A 16,610-nucleotide genomic window follows, 5' to 3' on the forward strand; every position below is an offset into this window, starting at 1 on the left:
GCCGGCTATTTTCCCCCGAATAATGAGCTGAAGGAGGTCGTATTTGCTATTTCTCATAATGTAGCTGGAGTAGGTACTCCAATTTCCGCACTTTTATGGTCTTCAGGATTTCAAGATCTTTACTTAGCCTTTGTAGTACAGTTGCATTTTTGACACGAGGTACCCATGAGGTTCTCAACATTCTTCTGTATACCCACATTTCAAAAGCTTCTAACTTTGACTAGTGCATCTGCGAGATGTTTCTGTAAACGCCTTGTGGCATTCAATCAAACGTTTGCACCAATAGGCAAAATAACCAATGAGTTCAAACCTCTCACTGTACTCTGGAATGATAGCATAGCGGGAAGAAAACAAGAGGACATAATGCCAGCTTTTTATCATTTTCTCCTGCGTCACAGGCGTGTTGCGCATATTCATCTAAGGCTGGATAACTGCAGCTCTCGAAATTAAAAATTGGCTGGTTTCCTCGTTACTCGTATACATGATAAACAGCGATTTGATTTGTGCAGAAATATTGACGCTCTACTACTTTGAACCTGGTCATACATTCATGAGCTGTGATCAGGTTCACCACCAGGTAGTGCTTGCTATGAAGAAAATTGTATGATTTTATGGATTTTGTAATGTCGCAATTATTATTATAGCTGACCTAGGATAGTGCTTGTATTTTATTTATGAATATTGAGGATAATTTGGATCCCATGGTTTTTCTCGGTTCACTTCTACAAACGGGCCCACAAAGGACGATGGTAACTCAAGAAAGAGTCATAAAATTCATCATCATGAAAGAGTCATGAAGCTGGCTTGACAGGGGAAGTTGGAAAAAATATTATTAGGATTACGATCAATCACAAATAGATACAATAAAACTAATTATATACATCAATATGCTACTCGTAATATCTACGTACAATAATTAACCTCGAAAAACAGATATAACTCCTTAACCTGTGTACCCTACTTAGCCATGATAGTTTTCCTTTGAAATTGATTAGGTATATTATATTATACTACTGCTGTGAATTTTTTCACGTTCCTATATACAACCATTTAACTGACTGGGTGGACACTTGACTCTAATAAAAATTAGCACTTTAAAACATCATATTTTACAACGGATCTAGAAATCGAAAAATGATGTTCCCACACCCACAGTATTTTTAAAAGACCTATTCAACGATATCCCACACTATGGGGTAGACGAGAAAAAAAATTCACCCCCACTTTACATGTAGGGGAGCCACTCTAAAAATAATATTTATCACAATTTTATTTGACCACTTTGTCGGCGTGATTAATGTTTATACCCATGCCAAATTACAGATCTCTAGCACTATTACCTACTATTACTATAAGTTTTAACAAAATAAGAGACTACTTTCGGACTGTTGCTCTTTCAATTGTTGTAGTTACCGTTACTTTCATTGGAAAACCTCAAATATTTATAAACAATGCTAACCTAAAACGTCGCTACGGTTCGATCATTTGCAATAAACCACATTTTAGTTTAGCAATGCTCCCCAAAAAACGCTACTGTAAACAAATCATTTCTATTGTTCTAGACTAAAATGTGTTTAAATTACAAAAGCCGCATTTAAGTGTTATGTTATTGATAGTTTTAAGGATCATAACCTAACATACAATGTCGTTAAAGTCTTTTAGAGTCATTTTACTTTAGTAATTATAATTTTTTTTTAAGTGTCGTAAAAAGATAAAAAAAGTAAATGCAATCCAAGCCTTAAACGTCTTAAAGGGTAATCTAACGACATTTAAGTTATGTAAATACAAGCCGTTGTTAGAAAAAATGCTAGACTAAAAAGCCAAAACTGTCCTGCTTTAATTATTATTTACTCTAGAAACTTAAAAATACAGCTATTCAAAAGTGCTCTGTTTGCTCTACATTTTCATAGTTTCAAGTTTTGTATACGTTTATTAGTTATCAAATGGCATCATTTCTTTATAAATTCGCGCTTTTTTGATCATATCTCGAAACTTGGTTGTGGTAGTTAACGACACTTTAGCTTTAGGACGGCAGACTAGGACTCTACAATCTATAATATAGTAGGTAGGTTTAATTATTTTAGCGTTTAAACTACCCTGAGTGATTTCCATTATAAATACTATCTGTCCCGGCTTTACTCACGTGTGTAGTCGAGGTTTAATTATGTTAATAAATATAATACTATGACGAAAAATGGAAGGCATACCTAAGCGTTTAGTGTTATGGAGTTCTTTCTTCTTTCTATCTCTCATTCTTTCTTTCTATCTTTCTTTCTTTCATATCCCTTTCAAGTACTGAACCTTTGGAAGGTAAGGCCTAACTAGCTGTTGCCCGCGACCCATGAAAATTACAGTTTTTGCTGGTTTACACTGTAACACCATCATTGTACCTGCAATCGTGCAAATAAATGGTTTGATTTGATTTGATTTCCAGCGATATTTTCCGGGATAAAAGTTGTTCCTCAAGGGTGCAAAAACCCGGGCGCTTTCACCGCAAAGTGGAGCGCGGAGGCAGCGCGGCTGCAGCGCGGGTGCATCGCTGCAGTCACGCGTTTTGTGCGGCACTTTACGGCAAATATGAAGGCGCCCTAAATCAATCCGTGCTAAACAGTAAAATCATCAATCAATCAGCCAGCAAGACATAGGCCTTCCCAAGAGCACGCCACCACACACGATCCTCCGCCTTCCTCATCCACCCACTTCCCGCTATCTTCTTAAGGTCGTCAGTCCAGCGGGTTGGAGGTCGTCCCACACTGCGCTTGCTGATACGCGGTCTCCACTCCAAAACACGTCTGCCCCATCGGCCATCAGTAAAACGCAGCGGACCTACAGTGCCCTGCGCGTCCAATACAACAATGTGCTGAGGGCGGTGTTGAGAAAGCCTCGCCACTGCAGTGCGTCGGCAATGTTTGCGGATGCTCGCGTGGATGATTTCTACGCGATCATGCGCAAGCGTGCCGCGTCCATGATGAGCAGGCTGTTGAGGAGTACCAACACTCTTCTCAGCGCATTGTCCACGAAATTGGATAGCCCTCTCTGGAGGTGCTGGAGTGGTGCGCACATAGGTGCAAAGAGACCCCCGCGGGAATTATAAATAGGATTAGTTTTAATGTTAGTAGAATTAGTTGGTAAGTTAAGTTTAAGCTAGTAATAAGTAAGTACTAACATAGGTTAAGGAATTGTTTCTGTACTAACACACAATTATGGGTGTACTTATGCCTGCAATAAAAGTTTATTTATTTATTATTTTATTTAAAATCATAATAATATAAAAATTAAAATAATAGTAATAGACAGAAGTTTTAGCATTAAAATAAAGAAAGAGTTATAAAAGTTTCAGTGAATATCGCCATTGCATCATTTTGCGGTGAAACCCATTCGGAGAAACTGCAAAATATACATATCGGCGCAACATCATATTAAACTCGAGTTATTTGATGATGTGTAACTCTTAAAATAATTACAATGATTTAAATAATAGTGACAATATCAATTAAGTTTTCCAAATCAAAAGTTACGGTTTTGATTGTTTTAAATTAAAGTTAAAGTTAAATTATAATTATTCAGTTAAATTAAATTGATTAATTATTTGTTGTAAATAGGTGCGCAGCAAGTTAAACAATTAATTGAAATGATTTTCGTTACATTCATTATCTGATTCATCCCCTCTCGATTTTGCTATAAATACGAGTGTTTGTTGCCGCGCGCCTCATTACGGCTTGAGCAGCCGAACAGTACAGAGCTCTTATTATTGTTACGCTGTTACTTTATAGAAATGTTCAATAAAAGAATTATTTTGAAGAAATTATAGTTTGAATACTGTTACCATGCAGAGTGATGATAATAGTGAAGCGAATGATGTCAGCAATGCTGACATCATTATTTTTAAAAACACTTCGGTGTCGGTTCCTCCGTCATCAGAAGTGGGATCACATGCCACTTCCGCTCAACAACAGCCTGATGCTACAACACGAATGGAACTGCATCATGCATTGAATACCACTGGCAATGCTGGAACTTCGTCGCAGCAAGAAATATCGCAATCATCCCTGGTCAACACGCCAATTACCAGCATACCACCACAATTAATGATGCAGATGATGCAAGTAATGCAGCAAATGTCGGAACGCCTAAGTACACCAGCGGAAACCAAAGTGCGTATTACCGACATTTACCTACCATCATTCGATCCCGACACTAATGTGGGAGTACGCGAGTGGTGTCAACACATCGACAAAGCCATCGAAACATACAACCTTAAAGATTTTGATATACGCATGAAGGTTGGCAGCCTCCTAAAAGGAAGAGCGAAGATGTGGGTTGACGATTGGATGGTTACCACAGCAACATGGGCTGAACTACGCAATAATCTAATCACGACGTTCGAGCCAGAAAACCGCTATTCTAGAGACATAGTTCGATTTAGAGAACATGTTTACGACTCTTCAAAGGATATTTCCGAGTTCTTATCACGAGCTTGGGTCTTATGGAGAAGGATCACCAAAGACAAACTATCAAATGAAGACGCAGTTGAAGCAGTGATTGGATGTGTGAATGACGAAAGACTTAGGATCGAGCTGTTGAATACAAGAGCCACAACTGTGCCAGAACTGATATCCGTTGCATCATCAATAAGAACGATGAAGCGTTCTCATCCGAATTCAAATAATACAAGTGCCAATAAGCGACCACGTTTTTCGAATGCAACTTCATCGAGTTCGTCATGTCGTATCTGTAAAAGAAGCAATCACACTACTAGCGAATGTTACTACAGGATGTCGGAATCAAAACCTGAACAAACAAACGAGACAAAAACGAAAACCAATAATAAGGAAGTAAGCTCCTACCAGAACAATAAAACGACAACCTGTTCATTTTGCAAAATTCCGGGGCATACTTTTGAAACATGTTTTAAACGCGAACGTGCATTGACATCAAATGTAAATTTTATTGCTGGATCTAAATTAGCCCCGATTCAGGTGAAGATTGGAATGAAGACTTTTCAGGCAATTTTTGATAGCGGCGCAGAGTGCTCACTAATACGAGAATCAGTAGCAGCTCAGTTACCAGGAAAAAGGATACAAACAGCAAATTACTTAAAGGGGATCGGACAATTTCCTGTACTTTCAATAACTACACTAGTTACAGTTGGAATGATTGATGACATCAATGTTGAACTACAGTTTCACATAGTAGCAGACTATGAGATGACTACAGATATCCTAGTGGGTATGAACTTAATAAATAATACAAACCTTACTATGATGATCACTTCGGACGGAACCAGATTAACACGTCAGCAGAATATCAATCATGTTCAAAATAAAAACCCAATCTTTGATAAGCTGGATTCGGACCTTACGAATGAAGAAGATATCGCAAAATTACGCATGCTTCTGAACAAATATCAGCATCTATTTATCAGAGGGTACCCAACAACTCGGGTCAAAACCGGTGAACTAGAAATTCGTTTGAAGAATCCAGACAAATATGTAGAACGACGGCCATATAGGCTAAGTCCAATCGAACGAGAAAAAGTGCGTACAATTGTGAAGGAGTTGATGGAACATGGGATTGTTCGCGAAAGCAAGTCTCCATACTCCAGTCCCATCATCTTGGTAAAGAAGAAAAATGGTGATGATCGTATGTGCGTGGATTTCAGAGAGCTCAATTCTAATACTTTACGGGACCACTATCCACTGCCGCTAATATCAGACCAAATCGATCAATTGGCCAAAGGACAATTCTTCACAACCTTTGACATGGCTGCAGGTTTTCATCAAATACCGATTGCAGAGTCATCAATTGAAAAGACAGCTTTCGTCACACCAGATGGATTGTACGAGTATATGACTATGCCATTTGGATTGAGCAACGCATGTTCAGTCTATCAACGATGCATCAACAGGGCTCTGAGTCCGTTACTAGGCAATGCAGCTCAAGTCTATGTTGACGACGTATTAAGCAAATGCGAAGACATCACAGAAGGACTATCAAATATTGAACGTATTCTCATAGCCTTACAGGATGCTGGCTTCTCCATTAATGCTGATAAATGCAGTTTTTTTAAACGGTCAATCGAATATTTAGGCAACGTGGTATCAAATGGACAAGTCCGACCAAGCCCACGGAAAATAGATGCTCTAGTGAAAGCACCAGTACCAACGACACCCAGACAAGTCAGGCAGTTCTGTGGATTGGCGGGCTACTTCAGAAAGTTCATACCAGACTTTTCACGCATACTGGTACCACTATACGAGTTAACCAAACCAGGAGCTAAATGGGAATGGAACGAACGTCACGAGAAAGCAAGAGAGAAGGTAATTCAGTGCTTAACATCAACTCCAGTACTTACACTGTTTCAAGAAGAGGCGCCAATTCAATTATACACAGATGCAAGTAGCCTGGGATTTGGAGCAGTACTGGTGCAAGTCATTGCAGGACGACAACATGCAGTTGCTTTCATGAGCATGAGGACAACTGAAACTGAAAGCCGATACCACTCTTATGAATTAGAGACCTTGGCAGTGGTCCGAGCAATAAAACATTTCCGACAATATCTTTATGGACGCAAGTTTACAGTTATCACAGACTGTAATGCGCTAAAGGCGTCCAAACACAAAAAGGACTTGCTTCCTAGAATCCATCGCTGGTGGGCATTTCTACAAAACTATGACTTCGAGGTAGAATACCGCAAAGGTCAACAGCTTCAACATGCTGACTACTTTAGCAGGAACCCGGTTGAGCTCACAGTCAATATGATGACCAGAGATCTCGACTGGCTGAAAGTTGAACAACGACGCGACGAAACACTACGAGCTATAATGGATGGTATGAGTAATAACATTCCAAGTAATGGCTATGTGCTAGAAAATAATGTTCTCAAGCGCGTTGTACAAGACCCAGCTTTCGGACAAAAACTCTGCACAGTGGTTCCGAGGTCTTTTCAGTGGAGTTTAATAAACTCATTCCACACTGCTTTAAAACACCCTGGCTGGGAAAAGACGTTGCAGAAAATCATGGACAGTTACTGGTTCGACAAAATGAGCACGAATGTCCGAAAATTCGTTGACAACTGCGTGGTCTGCAGAACATCCAAAGGACCATCTGGTGCCGTACAAGCTCAAATGCATCCGATTCAGAAACCAACTACAGCCTTTCAAGTTATACATATGGATATAACGGGCAGAATGGGAACATCTGAAGACCAACAGTATGTGATTGTCACCATAGATGCTTTTACAAAATACGTACTATTTTATTACGCAACTAATAAGAATCCACACAGTACGTTGGCTGCCCTGAAACGCACAGTTCACCTATTCGGCACTCCAGTCCAAATCATAGTAGACGGTGGAAGAGAGTTCCTAGGTGAATTCAAGACCTACTGCGACCGGGTTGGAATAGACATTCATACTATAGCACCAGGAGTCAGCCGAGCGAATGGACAAGTAGAACGCGTCGTAGCTACGCTAAAAAATACTCTTACCATGATCAAGAACTATGAAACGGAAGAATGGCACACAATGCTTGAAGAACTGCAGCTAGCAATAAACTGCACTCCCCATCGTGTGACAGGAGTGGCTCCACTTACTCTACTTACTCAGCGCAGGCACTGTGCTCCTCCAGAGCTACTCAGTCTCGTAAATATTGACGAGCAGACTATTGATATTGAAGCACTCACTAGTCACGTGCAACAAAAGATGTCACAAAATGCAGAACAGGACAGACAACGCTTCAATTCGAGAAAAGCTAGAATCAATCATTTCCAACGTGGTGATTATGTGCTCATAAAAAATAATCCTCGAAATCAAACTTCACTGGATCTTAAATTCAGCGAGCCATACGAGATAACAAGAATTCTAGACAATGATCGCTATCTAGTAAAAAAGGTGGTTGGTTCAGGGCGTCCAAGAAAAGTCGCTCATGACCAACTCCGTCGGGCACCTCAACCTGGAGACCAAATAACCGTATCGGCGGAAAATGAACTCCCAGCATCAACCGATGGGCCTACACCATCTACGTCACGAGCCAGCATGGCCGAGCAACAACCCCAAGAACCTACAAATTAAAAAGTACGTATGTTTATATTTTAATTACTAAAACTTCATCACATCATAAATCACTACAACAAAGTACCACAGAGTACGCAACAACAAAGTACCACAGAGTACGCTACAACAAAGTACCACAGAGTACGCTACAACAAAGTACCACAGAGTACGCAAAAAAATAAAGTACCACAGTGTACGCAAAAAAATAAAGTACCACAGTGTACGCAAAAAAATAAAGTACCACAGTGTACGCAAAAAATAAAGTACCACAGTGTACAACATAGTACCACAGTGTACGCCACAATACAAACTACACGAAATCAATCACTGTCATATTATTTAATAAAAACGGTACACAGATACCAATCTCAAAAGAAAATATTTCTTTGTTCTAGATGAACTTCAAGAACCATCAAGAGAAACGTTTTACACGCGGCTGGTGCAGAGCGCGCACCGCCGGTCAGAACGGCCGTATCGGCGCAACATCATATTAAACTCGAGTTATTTGATGATGTGTAACTCTTAAAATAATTACAATGATTTAAATAATAGTGACAATATCAATTAAGTTTTCCAAATCAAAAGTTACGGTTTTGATTGTTTTAAATTAAAGTTAAAGTTAAATTATAATTATTCAGTTAAATTAAATTGATTAATTATTTGTTGTAAATAGGTGCGCAGCAAGTTAAACAATTAATTGAAATGATTTTCGTTACATTCATTATCTGATTCATCCCCTCTCGATTTTGCTATAAATACGAGTGTTTGTTGCCGCGCGCCTCATTACGGCTTGAGCAGCCGAACAGTACAGAGCTCTTATTATTGTTACGCTGTTACTTTATAGAAATGTTCAATAAAAGAATTATTTTGAAGAAATTATAGTTTGAATACTGTTACCATGCAGAGTGATGATAATAGTGAAGCGAATGATGTCAGCAATGCTGACATCATTATTTTTAAAAACACTTCGGTGTCGGTTCCTCCGTCATACATTATACCTACGAGCAAAACTTTTAAAAGAACAATGAATCACATTCGTGACAAAATGACAGGGAAATCTTTTTCCTAGAAACTTGGATTCACTGCAAAACTACCTATTTGGAATCAAGAAAGACAGATATTTTGCACAAATCGGCCGACAGTGCAATTTTGTATGACACGTAATCTTGCGAGGGATATAACCAAATTTTGTTTTCGACAAAACTATCGAAACTACAAAACTATCGAAACTACACACTCGTTTCCCGCTGATCGCCAACTCGTTTTAGTTTCTAGTTCTTACCACTGCCTTAGGTTTTATAAATTAGATACTAGCTGACCCGGCGAACTTCGTACCGCCCAACAGTCGATTCTAATTTTTTTAATTTTTCTCTCCGTAAGAACCATCCTCGTACTTCAAGGAATATTATAAAAAAAGTATAAGCGAAATCGGTTCAGCTGTTCTCGAGATTTGCGATCAGCAACACATTTAGCGATTCATTTTTATATATTAGGTATATACAGATAATACATGGGTAGGTAATAATATGTTCATCCGTACATATTTCCCAACATACTTTTAACATTTTCGTGAGAAAGGATCCACTGCGAAACTATTTGGAATCAAGAAAGTTGGATTTGTACAAATCGGTCGACTTCGCAATTTGCATACACGTAACCTAACTTCGGCTTCGGCTCTAACAGCCTAAAACTTCCGATTATAGCCCCGACTCAGGTTATTCCAAACAAAGATTTATTTAGTTTCTAGAAGCAAACTGTACTCCGCAGTACTTACTGTAGGAATTGGTTTATTAAAGGAAGAATAGAATAGAGTTTCCCCATTGACTAATATATTACTTTCACGGCTCATCCGCTCAACCGATTTTGACGAAATTTGGTACAAAGAAAGCGTCCATCCCGGGGACGGACATAGGACATTTATCCCGCAAAATTAAAGAATTTCTACGAGATAATTATAAACTAGCTGATGCCCGCGACTTCGTACGCGTGGATTTAGGGTTTTGAAAATCCCGTGGGAACTCCTTGACTTTCCGGGATAAAAAGTAGCCTATGTCCTTTCCCGGGATGCAAGCTATCTTTGTACTATATTTCCTCAAAATCGGTTGAACGGGTGGGCCGTGAAAAGCTACCAGACAGACGGACAGAAAGACACACTTTCGCATTTATAATATTAGTATGGAAGTATGGATTTAATTCGGCAGGGTGGATTTAAAATTTAAATCCACCCTGCCGAAGTCGCGTTCATCATATTGTACCTACATAATATTTTCTTTATTCTCAGTTGTAGAGTTAAGCTTTTTAAATCACTTTGTGAAAAAACTATTAAGCAGCCCCAGTACAGAATAATAAGCTTAGAGGTACCTACTCACTCTGGTAAAAAGGATTTAAAGCCATATTTATTTATATCTGACTTATTTTTAGCTAGAAGTGTATAATATAAGGTTTTTTTGATCGCGATTTCGTCTGCTTGGCTTTTGATTATCCCATTGGGGTTTACTTTTACTTCTGGAAAAAACTGCCTATTTCTTTTTCTTCTCAAAATATAACCATTGAGCTTATAAATTCGGTTATTATGAAATCATTTTTGATTCTCGAGCAAACACTTCGTGTAGGCACTAGGCAGCACAATCTCCGCAAATAATTATCCAACTTGCTTGTTGACTTTGCGTCCGTTTACTCTGTCTATACCTAAAAGGCAATGTAAATAATTGAGAGAGAAAATAGAATTTAATATAAAACTGTAGTCATTTTAGTAGCACAAGAAATTGGCTGACCGTAAAACTTGAGATATTGAATAGAAATTTTCTCTATAATATAGGCCCCCACTAAAGAAATCTAATCTAATGTCCCACGTCTGGGCAAAGGCCTCCCTCCTCCACCATTCCTTATTCCGTGCCTCTACAGGCCACGTAACCGTTATCTAACTCATCACACCAACGTCGCCTCGGCCTACCACGCTGGCGTTGATGATTCTGGGGAGTCCAGAAAGAAGCAGATTTTGCCAAAAAGTTATCTGGCATACGGCACACATGAGTCACCCAGCCCCATTTGAGTACAGCGGCTAAAAATGATTTTCAGAAATTTCACAAAAAAAAAAAGATTTTCAGAAATTTCAACCGAGCGAAGCTAGAACGGGTCAGATAAGTATAGTATTCACTTTTCTAACTTAGCAGGCTATTTGGTTGCAGCTCTCTGTAAATTCTCGGCTCTCTCAACGAGCGCTACATTTTCGGTTGTCAAAGTGTCTTGGAAAATTAGCTCACCGGCATGTAGGTCACTAGACTAACCTTAAAGCTGTTAGCTAAGTACATCATCTATCTATCTAGGTTTCTAGTTAGGTCATATTATTATAGAAGGCTTACTTAGCCTTCTCAAAGTTAGGTAGATATTATAGTAGCTTACTGCTTGGTACATGAAGATACCTTAGTACCTACCTACTATGTATTAAAGATTTCAATTTACTTAGCTCACAGAATATATAATTATAACTAGCTTATGCCCTCTACGTCATAATAGCTATCTGCATGCCAAATTTCAGCCCGATCCGTCCAGTAGTTTGAGCTGTGCGCTGATAGATCAGTCAGTCAATCAGTCAGTCAGTCACCTTTTCTTTTTATATATTCAGATAGCTTAAGTTTACTTGGTATTAAATGGTACGGTCTTACCACAAAAACTTTAGGTTCGGTTTAAATCAAGGGTTTAAATGCGGTGCGTTGTTTAGGATAAACCTGAGATCGTCTGATAACGTCTACTTAAATCGTTTAAAATTTTTGTAGCTTTTTAGCTCTTGCCTGTACCTACTTAATTTTTAGTATCGCGTAATTAATACCCAAATAATCTCGATTATTATCTGACTTCCAAAAAGGTTCAGTGCTTATTTAGTAGTTTTTTAATTCACTCCCCTCGAAAAGCAAAGGTCGTAGCGTAGAGCCTAGTTAGTCGTAGGTGATTTTCCTTGTTTTGTTTTTTTTTCTTTTTTTTGGACATTCATCGAAATGGTTGATGCTCAGGATTATACTTAATTTAAATTAATAAAAAAATGAAAAAATGGCGGTCTATGAAGTCGTATTTTATATTTAAGTATATATGTGAAGCCTGTTTCAATAAATCTAGATCTTAAACTGTATTATAAGTCTTCGTTAGATATTTTTAAGAATTTATTTATCTGTTTTTCTAGACCTAAGTACCTAACTCTATCATTCCTAAATTTATTAAAGCAATACTAATGAATATAAAATATAAGCAGAGTCTAAGAACTAAACTGTAGTCTACATTTTTAATTTTCTTCTGGCTAAATACTCATAAACTTACTTAAAAGGTATTTAAAAATAATAAGAACCCATTAAGTAGAAATATTTTTTAATTAAAACTTTGCATGGCGTGTATATTTAGATTAAAGAACTTTGTATTATCTAATATTTTTTGAGCAAACCGTATTTATTTTTTAATTCCATTGGCATATATAATTTAAGCAAAGATCTAAATAATAATACAACCTTATCAAACAGAATAATTTTATTTTATAACAATTTATGGTTGGTAAAAAAGCGTACGTTTAATAATAGCCTGAAAAAATATTGAATGATTTTTTTTACCGTCGCTTAGAGCTTAAAATTAAAACTTACCTGTGAGTATGAGATCCTCCAAAAATTACAAACAAACGCACAATCCTTCACAAAAATAACACAAACACAACACACTTCAAAATCACTGTTTTATTAACAAGTTTTTTGTTTTTAAATTTCTGAACAGCACAAAAACAGATTATAAATTGGGAAAGAGTACGATTTCGTCGCGCACGTTGGCAGCACTGACGGAACGGACGTCCGCACTGCAACCCCGCTTTCCACCGTTTGCCGTTTGCGCATGGTACGGCCAAGGCATGATATACGTCGCAATGCGTTATCTATGCTTATGTAAAATTCAAAATTTTCGTCGGTGTAGTAGGTGTTTGGGGAAAATTTGGGAAATTGTATTAATTTTCAAAGGGCTGCTATTTTGACAAATAAACAAGCATTTAAATTAGATGTTAGGTACACGTTTGATGTCAACACTTCCTCTTTTTAGGGTTTCGTACCTCAAAAGGAAAAACGGAACCCTTTATAGGATCACTTTGTTGTCTGGCTGTCCGTCGGTCTGTCTGTCTGTCCGTCTGTCTGTCAAGAAACCCACAGGGTACTTCCCGTTGATCTAGAATCATGAAATTTGGCAGGTTGGTAGGTCTTATAGCAGACATTAGGGGAAAAATCTGAAAACCGTGAATTTGTGGTTACATCATACAAAAACAAATTGATTGTGGTCATGAACTAACAATTAGGTAGGTACCTAGTATTTTCAATTATCAAAGTAAGATAACTATATCAAGTGGGGTATCATATGAAAGGGCTTCACCTGTGAATTCCAAATAGATTTTTATGATGAATCATAGTTTTTGATTTATCGTGCAAAATGTCGAAAAAATACGACTGTACTACGGAATCCTCGGTGTGCGAGCCTGACTCGCACTTGGCCGGGTTTTAATATTTATTCTGGACTAAATAGATGATTATATTGCTCGTGACTTCGTAGGTTACATTTGGATTTAACCATTTCGGTCAATGATATTAGAAGAAAATAGGTAGATACGTTATACGCGGACCGCAAGTGGCACGTTAAAACTAAGCTAATTAGCAAACCTGAGCTCAGTCGCCCGCTGTCGTCGCTCTATCGAAGACGTCGTTGATAGTAATGTGTATTTTGTTTTCGTCTCCCAAAACAACCGAAAATGCCGTCGTGTGTGATGAGATTCTGCACAAACTACACAAGCAAGGTTTCCAAAAGTCAAGGAATCACATTTCATTCGTAAGTAAAACTATTTCTTTTATATAATTCGTATTTTTCACTTATTTAACAATAACAAACTCGTGCACGTTCGTGTAAAATTCAACTCATTGCAATTTCGACCTTATGTCACATGCCATAAGTACGTATCAAGTTATCGTTGTACGTATTTTAAAGTTTCTGATCAAAGAATATAAAATAAACAGATAGGTCTCTTCTGAGTATTGACAATTCAAATAGTGTGCATATTTCCTGTTTTAGGGAAGGATTTAATTTAATTTAATTTTTATTATTTTTGTTAAAGCGGCAATAGAAATACATTCTGTGAAAATTTCAACTGTCTACTTATTACGGCTTACGAGATACAGCCCGCTGACAGATGGACGTACAGACAGCGGAGGCCGTGCCCAACGGGACCCTATTACTAATAATAGGGTCCCGTTGGGCACGGAACCCTAAAAACGAGCGGAACCGCGGGAAAAAGCTAGTTCGTAATATATTAAATACCACAGTATAAGGTTTTTATTTTACTATACAACTACAGTGTAGGCATAAATCGGCATTAGCCGAAAAGACTTTACTGTTTTTTTTTTCTTTGGAGTTTCTAGTTTACCGTCTCGTCCCGTCTCTTTTACGCTCGCATTATTAGGCATATATCCGTCCTTCTTCCACTCTTCTGTGCAGGACGAGGTAGTGCAAAATATAACCGTCTCTTTTTCGTGCGCAACTGAAGCTGAGGTTATTAGTTCACCGTCCTTTACTCTCTGTTGTGTGAGGTTAAAATACTATCTATGCGTTTATGTGTGTTGAGTCTTTCGGCGCTGACGCAGCGTGCCATTTGTAAACATCGAATTTGATATAAGTAACCTATCTACCTCTTTTTCTTCTAATATCATTGATTTCGGTTACTAAAAATCCCGTAGGTACTTAACCACTGGACTTTATTAAAATAGTGAATAAGTAATTTTTAAGCGGATGAACACATAACCAATTTCCGATAAAACCAGTTGGTCAATAAACCAAGGTTTTTATTACAATCAATTTATTTGAATCACTTTGTTTACACGCGTGCGCAATAAGCCACACTTCGTATTCGAACATAATATTATATGCAATTAGCATGTTATTAAAACATATTTTCTTTCAAAAAACCGGCGGTTGCGAGTCAGGCTCGTGCATCGAAGGTTCCGTACTACAATCGTATTTTTGCGACATTTTGCACGATAAATCAAAAACTATGATGCATAAAAATAAATAAAAATCTTTTTTAGAATGCACAGATAAAGCCCTTTCCTATGATATCCCCCTTGATATAGTTATTTTACTTTGAAAATTGAAAATACTAATTATTAGTTCATGAGCACAATTTTCTTCCCCCTGCTATAATGCCTACCTACCTGCCAAATTTCATGATTCTAGGTCAACGGGAAGTACCCTGTAAGTTTCTTTATAGACAGACAACAAAGTGATCCTAATAAGGGTTTCGTGTTTCCTTTTGAGGTACGGAACCCTAAAAATCGGTGCTAAAGTGCGAGTCGAACTCGCACACACTTTAATGTTATTATTTTAGTGATATAACCACAAATTCACGGTTTTCGGATTTTCCCTTTATATTTATTACTTGTGCTATAAGATGTCGCTACCTGCCAAACATGATTCTAGGTAAACGGGAAGTATCCTAGGTTTTCAAAATAATTTTAAATACACATCAAAAATTGCGGCCCGGCAGGATTCGGACCTATTCTAAACAAAGGCAAAGTGTCGCAACTAGATGGCATTAACAGTCGCTTCAGTCTGTACTGAGTGACGATACATATCACAAGTTTCGTCACTGGCAGTGGTCATACGTCCGCAATTTTTGATATGACTTTAAAATTATCTTGAAATTTCCTTGAAGTGTAGGTAAAAACACTATAAAAATTATAAAAATATCCTTGGATTTAATTGCCTTGACTGGTCTTGACAGATGACGAAGTGATCATATACGGGTTCCTTTTTCCTTTTGAGGAGCGGAACTCTAAAAATGTTCGATTTCATTAATTGGGGTCAGGTCAAAGTTAAATATTCAAATATTCATTTATTTATTGCAAAAATACACATAAGTGATGTTACAATATTTTTGGAAACCGTGTACTACCGAGGAAGAAGTGCAGTAAAATTTAAGAAAAATAATCTAAGTAAGTATATTTAAAAGGAAAACGTGACTGACTGATGAGCTGATCATGATGATGATGATGATGATAATTCGAATACAAATGAGCTAGCCATCAACTGAGTGATGAGATTGTGTCCATCTCCTTGTATTAGCGTTCGCTAAAACATTTCTTTTTCTTAGAGACCCGTAAATAGTTAAAAGACCCGTCTATTTTTTCGTGAAACTTCTTTCCTTAGAACCCAATTTCTATCGGTCCTTCAAACTATGTGTCACGCCCAATGTCACTTTAGCTTCTTCTGCTAGAGACATGGTAACCAACTCTTAGGTATAAAATGTGATGTGTGCTTGCGCATGATGTGAGCTTGTGCTCGCGCCTTCTTCCGCGTGGACGACACAAATTCCACCCCCTTAGGGGTTGAATATTCAAAACCCTTTCTTAGCGGATGCCTACGTCATAATACAGTATCTGCATGCCAAATTTCAGCCCGATCCGTCCAGTAGTTTGAGCTGTGCGTTGATAGATCAGTCAATCACCTTTTCCTTTTATATAATTTAGATGTCTCCTAAATCGGTAAAGAAGT

The 16,610-nt window shown here is 37.8% G+C and overlaps 1 protein-coding gene across 5 annotated transcripts in view; it reads right to left on the reverse strand.

Moving 5' to 3' along the window:
• Window positions 1–12,895, reverse strand: part of nolo (no long nerve cord) — a 382,845-nt gene extending 369,950 nt beyond the window's left edge. For all 5 annotated transcript variants that reach the window (XM_069499947.1, XM_069499946.1, XM_069499945.1 and 2 more), the window contains exon 1: window positions 12,680–12,895. The gene's annotated coding sequence lies outside the window, so the exon portion shown is untranslated. The remainder of the gene's footprint in view (window positions 1–12,679) is intronic.
• Between the last annotated feature and the right edge of the window lie 3,715 nt (window positions 12,896–16,610).

This window comes from Maniola hyperantus, chromosome 7 (assembly GCF_902806685.2).
Source record: "Maniola hyperantus chromosome 7, iAphHyp1.2, whole genome shotgun sequence".
Taxonomy (NCBI): domain Eukaryota; kingdom Metazoa; phylum Arthropoda; class Insecta; order Lepidoptera; family Nymphalidae; genus Maniola; species Maniola hyperantus.